General features: G+C 38.5%; 1 pseudogene; it reads right to left on the reverse strand.

Annotated features, from left to right (window-relative positions):
* Window positions 1–451: 451 nt before the first annotated feature.
* On the reverse strand, window positions 452–7,638 carry LOC116586088 (annotated as a pseudogene).
* Between the last annotated feature and the right edge of the window lie 2,744 nt (window positions 7,639–10,382).

The following is a 10,382-nucleotide window of genomic DNA, read 5'->3' on the forward strand; positions in this document are numbered from 1 at the left end:
ACTTTATAAACTACTTTTCTAAAGTAATACTACTTACAAGGCATTCTACTAAACATGAGGTTTACCTGGAAGAGACATATAAGAGAATAAGAAATCATATCCTTTGGTAACAAGTATTCTATCTCTGAAGTGCCCAGAGAGTTCAGAGAGCACAAAGGGCAAGGCAAAGGACACAGGCTACTTTGAGCATGGTTTATAGTCAGGCAGTAAAACCAAGACAAGCAATAGTCTACTAACAAAGAACTAAAGAACAGAAACCAGCTGCCCTTCTCAGTGTGTGTGTGTGTGTGTGTGTGTGTGTGTGTGTTAGTAACCATTACCCTAAAAAACTGCTTATGGAAATTAGGTAATTTCCACTCCCACTCCTGACCAGTATAGTATCATTGTTGAATTACAAGTTTAAACAAACTGAAGTCTACCCTAAACCAAACACCTACCAAGGCCAGGTAAGTGCAGACTTCCTGAAATTACCCATTGTATAAGACCCTCCACTTCCAAATATCTGTGTTAATATTAACTTTGTTTCCAGCTTGATGGAATCTACCATAAAAAAAAAAAAAAAAAGTCCTTTACTTGCCTCCAAGTAATGACTTTGAACAATGACTTATTTCTTTCACTTTGACAAATCCTTCCAAATTATCATGACTTTAAAGTTTGATTTGGGGATGGTTTCAGAATTTGAAAATCCACCTGCCCAAATTTTCCAAAATATAGAATGTGAGCCTTCTAATATTCTCATTCAGTGACCATACCCTCCCTTTCCTCTGTGGGCTTGTGCTTTCCTGTCCTTATTTAAAATGTATTTCTGAGGATTTTTCTTCAGTCTTCTCCTTCTTCTTTATTTCCGTGCTTGGGAACTTTATTGGTCCTGGAGAAAGGAAGATGTGCAGGGCCCCACCTCCTGCAGAGAATGACAATGCTCTCACTGCTTCCTGATGTGGTTGATAGGGATCTTCACATGCTAGAGGAAGGCCAGGAAGGACTTGAGCTCCTGCACAAGACTGAGGCATGCCACATAGGCAGAGAGCAGGGGGAAGGAGTCCAGGCAGTGGGGTTCTAGGACCTGGTGAATCAGCAGCAAGTTCAGCAATGTGTAGTCCAAGAAGGAGATCCAGTTGCCTATGATGAAGACCTGTCCCTCCCTGGTCCTAGGACAGCAGGAACTCAAAAGGCTTCAGGTACCCCAGTCGTGCCTTCATAAACCCCTCCTTGCCTGCCGTGGGGTTGGCATAGATGAAGACGAGGTATTTGCAACAGAGATCCTCCATGGAGCCATTCACCACGTCCACCAAGGCGGCCTCCCTCTGGTCCTTCCCACTAAGCCCAAGAGAGTAGCCCAGGTATTGCAGGATGGCCTTGGACTTGTACAGGGTTAAGGTCTCCATCTTGGAATTCAGAAAAATTCCCTGGTAGACAGGAGGGCTTGAGTGAGCCCTACAGGCAGGTCTTGTTGGTCACCACCTCTTCTTCCAGTTCTGGCCCTGGTCAGCCAGCAGGATGCTTATGGCCTTACATCGCTCTCCAACAGGTGAGGAGACAATGCTGTAAGGTGCCATGGTTGCAGCGCTTCCAGCCTTGGCATTGGAGGTGGTGGTGGCAGAGCTCTCTTCAGTTTTCTTCTCTCTCTACACCTCTAGAGGTCGTACCCACTCTGATGTTTGTAAACTTGGCAGATGTACAGGTATACAGGAATAATAAATTTAAGGAATCTATTCAGAGACAAAATATGCATATTCATGTCATATTCATAGTATAGGTTCCCTTTAATAAACAGCTCAAGGGGGTTTTAATTGCAAATAGTGTATTGGGCAAATGCTCCCAGGGAGTAGAAGTAAGGAACCAGGTGCCATAAACTGAATGTCTGTGTCCCTCCAAAATTCATATGTTGAAACCTAATCCTCAAATGGTGGTATTTGGAAGTGGAGACTTTGGGAGGTGATTAGGTCATGAGGGTGGAGCCATCATGAATGGGATGAATGTCCTCACAGAAGAAGAACCCAAGAATACTCCCTGACCTTCTATACCACGTGAAGACATGGCAAGAAGATGGCTATCTTTGAACCAGGAACCAGGTCCTCAGCAGACACCAAATCTGCTGAAGCTTGATTCTTGGACATCTCACTTTCCAGAACTGTGAGAAATGACAGTTTGTTGTTCATTAGCCCCCTTGTCAATTATATTTTGTTATTGCAGATTGAAGGGACTAACACATAGGAGGAGTGTAACAGGAAAGAAGAGAAAGCCTATATAAAAATGTGTTTTCAAATTGACGATTTCTGTGGAGACTGAGTGCTCAGTCCCACCTGGACTATCTGAAGAAATTTATCATAAGGATCTCCAGATTCAAGGACTATAGAAGAAGCAATTACCCATCAGACCCAACCCTCCATTGAGAGTTTCTCCATGAGTGATAAACTTCTTCAATTTGTGGATTGTACATGTGAATTCTTAGCTAGCTCGCAGAGGTGACCTAAAGCATGTGCCAGAAAAACACTCAAGTAGTATGTGAAAGCAATGCATGCTTGATACTAGGCACAGTCTACACAATATTTTTGCTAAATCAATGACTAGAATGAGTCATGAAGTGGAGAAGAAATGAGGTAGCACACAAGGTATTTAATATAGTCCTCCTAGCATACCACTTGCATAGGCTGGTATCTTCCATTAATTGCAGTCCATAACCAACTCTCTAAATTGTCAGATGGTTATAAGCGATTAGTTTGGCAACTATAGTCCAAGCATCTGTAAATTATTCCAAGTCATAATTGATATTCATCATCTCCTTTCTCAGAGTTCCCTCACTTCAGCTAGTGTGGGTTTCTTGTATGAGAGGTGACCTGAATCTGGGCACATAGCTGACTTCTCCTGGATTGCTGCAATTTTCCATTCAGATTTATGTCTGGGCACTAAAGCAACAAGAGATACCCAGTGAATCTGCTGGGTCCCAGACACAGTTTCCTCTTTCCTCATCATATAGCACCAACTCTGTCCCTTTGTCATGATCTGTGTCAGTTACTCCTTCCAGTATGATAACTCCTTTCTTTGTCTATTAGCTCATTGCTAACCTTCAAGTTTAGTGGGAACTTTATTGAGTCCACTGGAAAAAAACATTCCCACATTAGAAATCAAGACTTATTATCTAATGGAATTTGAATGTGAATACCAGAAACAAAAATTTCTAAAATAAATTGACAGAAGTATGAGAAAAAGAGCCAATGGTACTTTTATCACTTGATTACAGGACTGGCATTCTAGATATTTGGGACACGGTGCCATATACCGGCCATTAGTTCAAAGGAGATCACACATCTTAAAAGACAGTATACCAGAACTGCTTGGTGTCCTGGCTCTGAGTTGTCATTTTATTGAGCAGTTAAGAGGTAATCCTATTACCATATTAGGTTAACACTTTGTGGTGATAGGGTGTAGAGTGAAACAAGTCGATTCCACAGTAACAGTAATTTATGCACTGCCTCACGTTGTTTGCCATAAAATTGTCTTGTTAGTCTAAGGAAACCTTGATGATCCCATTCTAATGAATTAGGGATTTTTTAAGACCCTGGATAATATAAGGTTGGCAAAGTACTGAATGTAGGAGAGCAAATCTATGTTGAGAATTATGTTGATTCTGGTAAGTTTAAATTGCTGTCTTCTCTAGAATTGAAAGGGTCTAATTCGAAAGGGTCCAAAAATTCCACCTTGTATCATTTCAACAGGCCACCAAATTGTTCAACTTGAGCTTATACCGTATTTAGGGCCCACACTGGTTGTTGCCGTTGACAGGTTATACATTTAGCAAGGGCGATAGCTTATCAATCTTCGTGGGAAGGAACCCACACTGTTGGGCCCATGCATAGTTCCATCTCAGCCATCATGGATAATAACTTGCTCATGGGCCCATCGTGCAAACACCGCACTGGCTGAGAAGTGGACTGATGCTCATCAGCAGGATGGCCCATCTTGTCCACCTAGTCACACAGGCTTTTTGTCTCTGTCAACTATTAATATGAGACAAACAATAATCTACAAATTTTATCCCAAATCCATCTGAATGTAAGACTCCAGATTTCCTTTGTTTTCCTATGTTCCAATCTTTGCCTGTCTAGGTCCCTATTCAATGAGTCAAATCATGTGTCACTTTGATTCAGAATAAATGACCAAGCATACTACTCCCAACTCTACTCCCTGAGAGGGCATCCTCTTATCACTGTCCTGTAGGACCACACTTGGATTGTGCTGAAGTATAGTCAGATACACATTTTCAGAATTAACTAAAGCTGAATTATCTGAGACTTAGACATGAATTTTCCCTCTGGCACTTAGTCCTAAGGAACCTCCTTAGAGGCCATAGATGTGAGCTGGGGATAAACAATGGTTCAGCAGAAGTAATTGATATGGAATTGTGCATCACCTATTTGTATAACTTACGTGTGTACCATAGTACACACTAGGGTATTGACTTAGGCCCTATCCTGGATCATTCAGGGCATTCAGATAGTATACTGGAAATAGAGGGGAAATAGGAATTTTAAGGACAATAGGATCGAATGACTATTGTTAAACACCATAAATGATGCTCTAAAAAAATATAATAAATATAAATATAATAAATATAAAATATAATAAATAGCGACTACTAATTAACAGGCGATTGAAAAGATAGAGAAAGGGACTCTGGGAGTTCACAGAGATACATTCTTCTTCTGAGGAGGGGAAAAAAAGAAAAAGAAAGAAAAAGAAAAAGAAAAGAAAAAGAAAAAGAAAAAGAAAAGAAAAAGGAAAAGCTGTGGACTAGGTCCAACTAGGTCTAAATAGCCCAGCTCCAAAGAAGGTAAAATGCTCAACCAAGGAAGCTTGTTTTATCAAAATCAGGGCCATGTTTGGGGAAACAAAAATCAGGGACACATAGATTGCCACCTCCCCAAATATTGAATCTGTAGCTTTTAAAGTGTTCAATAGCAATATAAGGCTACATAATGACTATTGACTTGGACAGCATGGTTCAAAATCATCCTACTTCAATAGGTTGTGGGGGAATTTTCACAGTCAATGATCAGGTTATATCTACGGAGAAAGACCTCAGGGCTACAGACAAAAAGGCCTGATTTAACCCTGACTCTCTCACTTATTTGCTCTGAAATCTCTAATTTTCAAATTTTCTGTTAACTGGAGAAAGTAATAATACCCTCATAGAGTCTAACACTTAGATATGCTAAGATGTGATAATTGGTGGAAATAATTTAAATGGTGAGGGTTTGTAATACACTATATGCTGAAGGTACTTGATATTGGAAATATAGTAAAAAAAACTATTTTCTTATAATGAATTATACAAACTTTCACATATATATTAATGTGTGTTTATGACAAAACAGAATCTAGAACCCCTGATTTTCCATGATAATTTTACCATGTGTTTATGTCATTAAATAATATATAGTTTTTATACAAGGCTTAAACTTAATAAAAGTAGACTCATACTTTATGTATCCCCTTACCACTGGATTTTTCTCTTAGTATATGTCGAGCTGGTACTGATCTTGATGCATATAGCACTCTGATTCATTTTCACTACTATTTAGTATTCTGTTGCATGAATGTAAATTTTAAAATTCTGACTGTTGGAATATTCAGATGAAAGAATGATTTTCAGACAGCATCCTTCCTCCAGCTTTCCAGATGCAAAGCTGAAGCTTCTCTGCATGTGTCAAGATGTACTCTATGTGCAAACCTGTCTGTCTCAACTCAAAAGTTCTGTTAATTACAGGGTGCTCCTCCAGGTAAACATTTTCCTTACAACAAACATTTAATTCCATTTCACTTCAGAGGAAATAGGGTATTTCAAAAAGAAGATGCACTCAGTGTGACTAGGACCCTGACTGTATTAAATGATAGCTATTATAGATCTCAGAGCAGTTTTCTATTACTCTTGGCTTATCAACTCTTCAGGAACTTGAATTTTCTTGTGTCTTGAATCGCATTTGTTGACGCTTAAATTTTATGAACCAAACGATATGTTCTAGCCATACTAATTTTTTTTTTTTTTAAGCACCATCATTTCTCCATTTCCTCTGGCCAATCCTTTTAGCTAGAACACCTTTCCAGACACCCACTACATATTAGCTGGCTAGCATCTGTTGATCATTTGGGTCTCAGCTCAAACATCAGTTTGTATTTCCCATATCAAAGCACTGTCCAAACTCTATTACTATTGCTTATTTAATTTTCTTTCTATTTTGTAAAACAAAATAGCTTGGGGACAGAGATTATTTTGTATCAGTTCTGTTAGAACTAGAGTGCCTCTCATAGTAGCTGACACCTAATAGGTCAGTGATTCCTGTAGTTAGATGAATTATTTAACTACTATATTTAGTTGATTCCAAGGCACACATATTTTAATATTCTAACAAGTCTAAAGGCAGAGTGCTGCTTAATGTCTGTCTTATTTATAGATTATTTGGAAGATTTGCTTTGTTTTGTTTTAATTTCAGCTAAAATAATATAGTCTTACAATTAAGGAGGTATTTGATTCTACAAAAAGATGGTAATGAATGATAAAAATTCTTGGAGTTTTAAATTATCTTCTCAATGTAGTGTTGACATTTAATAAATAATATTTGTACTAGTGGTGTGTAAATGAGTTAATTATTAGCCATCAATTAGTATTGACCAGATCCTTTCTGACGAATTTGTACTCTCAAGATAAGTTACTTAACGATTTCCTTCATGCTGCATTAGCTTGTTCTTATTCCACAAATTGCTACAACCCCAAATTTTCATTAGCAGGATCTCAAAATATCTTGGTGATAGCATAATATATTAATATCACCAGGTTGTCCACAATGAACATCTTTCATTGAGAAAGAAACATAAGTTAGCTCTAGCTAGGCAGAGAACTTAACCCTAAAAATGTAAAATATTAATATATAATATTAATATATTATATAATCAAATTAATTATAACCATATATAACCATATTATATATAATCATATATAACCATATATTATAACCATATATAATCAAAAACTGAAACACAACTATGTAGTAAAATATTTGGAAGAAAGTAAAATTAGTAACTAAGATGGATTTATACTTTTTTTAAAAATCAATTATCAGGGCGCCTGGGTGGCTCAGTGGGTTAAGCCGCTGCCTTCGGCTCGGGTCATGATCTCAGGGTCCTGGGATCAAGTCCCACATCGGGCTCTCTGCTCGGCGGAGAGCCTGCTTCCCTTCCTCTCTCTCTCTGCCTGCCTCTCTGTCTACTTGTGATCAATCTCTGTCAAATAAAAAAAAAAAAAAAAAAAATCAATTATCAAATTCTTAAAACAAAACAAAACAAAACTGTGTCCCCATCAGGCTGGCTATCTTCCTATTGAGTAATCTAACATTGGCCAAAATCCTCAGGCCACAAACACCTGTCCTTTGCATCTGAAAGGACAGAAGATGCTTCACCATGTATTTAAATCTAAACCCCTTTATTTGCAATTATGAGTAAAAACAACAACAACAAAACAAAAACTTACAAGCCACCTGCAAGGACACGGAATGCCTATCTTTTCTTCTGAAGGGGAGGTGTTGTGGACTCCCTTTGAGACACAAAACCACGTGTCCACATTAACCTTGGGGCTGACCCAGGACACAGGCACCCCTGGCAATGTCTTGTTCTCATATCCAGACCTCCAGAGCTCAGTGGGCAGGAAGTGCTGATCTTCCTGTTCTGAGGTGTTGCGGCCAACCATGGGCTCCCTTCGGTTGGTCTCCAGACTTTCCTGAACACTCAGACACCAGGGGTTGAGCCTTAACTCTAGCTCTGAGAGGAGATTCTGGACTCAGGGGCATTGACTCCCACTCTCGTCTTTCCTCTTCTCTTGCAATCCGGACACCTCACTGAGGAGCTTGTGTCTTGGGATTTTCAGGATGATCATTAGTATGAGGAATACATCTCGGCTTTCTGGTCCAGTTTAACCTGATCCATGCAGTTTTAATTCCAGTGCCCTATATCAAATATTCATACTCTTAGAGGTTTGACAATAGGGGCAATAATGTGACAAAATAAATAAATAAATAAAATCCTCATTTCTGACTCAGAAAGGAAGTGGAAGTCATGGGGATCAGCCTCATTTTGAACTCTTGCTCCAAAGCATTAACATTCAAATGAATTTTGATGCTAAAATAAAATTCATGTATCCATGCCATGTAAATTCCCACCCCTTCCTGGTTCATTCAGACAGAAAGCTGGTTCTAACAGTGGCCCCTACATGATCTGCAGCACTGAACCACTCATACTACCACTGCCCTCCTTCATGTCAGTCCAGCCACAGTGGCTTCCTTGCTATTTTTCTGCCATAGCATTTATGTTTCTGCCTCAGACCCTTTGTGCTGCTGAACCCTCTTCCTAGTGTCCCCTCTACCCGTAAATACCTCCATGGCTCACTTCCTCTTCATCTTCTGTTCTCTTCCCCAAAGTCACACTCTTAGGGGGCCTTTTCTTAACTACATTATATTAAATATATACCTATCTCCCTTTCCTGCTTTATTTTCTACACCCAACACTCATCACTATCTGATACCTATTATGTTACTTACTTTGTACTGTCTACTTCCCTTTTGTAGAATATTAGCTTTGGGAAGGCAGAAAGAAAGTCTGGCTTCTATTATCCACTTCTCTATTCTCAGCATTTAAAACTGCCTGACACTTAACAGATGCTAAAAAAAATAATTTTTGAGGGGAAGCAACATTTTAAAAATATTTGAAGATTTAGAGTTACCAAGATATTCAGGTCTATAATTTTGATTGCTGAACAAGAGACTGAAGTGGGAAAACATCTTACATCTAATTCAACAAACCCATTACTGTGAAGAAAATTTATAACTTTACATATAGGAATGTAGTGTAACATTGGATACTTTAAAAAAAATCTAAAGCTGCAAATTTTAAACTGTTGAGCTCACCCTTCACACTTTCCTAAATTTCTCCTAAATTTCCTAAATTTCTCTTATTTAATTTAATTTAATAAATTAAATAAATTAAATTTATTAATTTAATTAATAAATTAATTCTCATACCATAATAAATTAATTCAAGTTACCATTCATTCACTTGTTTCCTCTGTTAATATACAGTTGTAAAGTGCCTCCTCTCAGTCAAATGTTTCCAACAACCTCGTGGTACACTACTAAATTTGGCTTATCATAGGACTTTATCAAACCAAACAACAAGAAACAGTAGATAAGAGTCTTTCTCAGTTACAAAACTTTGTTATACAAATAAAAGAAAATAACGTTTGTTTACCTTAGCAGTACCTACTTTTTCTTCATTCTTAATATCAGATGTGCACTTCTAAGTGTATCTAAGACATAAGAGCCTTCTAAATTTTTTTTTTTTTTTTTTAAATAGGCCTTCTAGGGGCATCTGAGTGGCTCAGTTGGTTAAGCGCCTGACTTTGGCTCAGGTCATGATCCTGGGATCCTGGGACAGAGCCCCACATTAGGCTTTCTGCTCAGCAGGGAATCTCCCTCTCCCTCTGCCTGTCCCCCCACTCATCTTCTCTCTATCTCACTGTCTTTCAAATAAATAAAATCTTCAAAGAATTTAAAAAGAATAAAAATAAGTAAACAAATAAATAGGTCTTCTACTACAGGGAAGAACATAGGTATGCTTCTTAGATTGGGGAACAGTGTGCACTTCACACCAATTTATAGATGTATAAAAACCTGTGCCCACACTAATGGTTTTAGTGTGGTTATGTTTCTTTTCTAATTTTAATTTTGTTATTAATTTCTTATCCCGGATTTTAAGTTTCACTGGAAAAGATCTTCATATGTTTTCAACTAATATCAGATCCAGTTATGAACATAATTTTCATGGCCCAGTTGAATTTAAGTTGGAGTGTATCTTAGGGAAAACTAAAGAGGATGAAATGAAATCTTTTTTCTTTTTTTTTTCACTCCCCCTAACCCCAAGAAACTTCTTTCTTAACACAATGGTTAGTTTTAGGAAGGTTCTAGTAGGGTTTGAGGGAGGCTCTGCCAATTTCAGGTGAGTGGAGAAGAGTTTAAACTTAAGCAGGGGCACCTGGGTGGCTCAGTTGGTTGAGTGACTGCCTTGGACTCAGGTCATGATCCCGGACTTCCAGGACTGAGTCCCGCACTGGGCTCTCAGCTCCTTGGGGAGTCTGCTTCTCCCTCTGACCTTCTCCTCTCTCATGCTCTCTCTCACTCATTCTCTCTCAAATAAATAAATAAAATCTTAAAAAAAAAAAAAATTCTTAAACTTAAGCACGGTGACTGAGTGCCTCAGTCAGTTGAGCATTTGACTCTTGGTTTCAGCTCAGGTCATGATCTCAGGGTCCTGTGTGTGACCCAGCCCCATGTGGAGTT

This window comes from Mustela erminea, chromosome 3, assembly GCF_009829155.1.
Source record: "Mustela erminea isolate mMusErm1 chromosome 3, mMusErm1.Pri, whole genome shotgun sequence".
Taxonomy (NCBI): domain Eukaryota; kingdom Metazoa; phylum Chordata; class Mammalia; order Carnivora; family Mustelidae; genus Mustela; species Mustela erminea.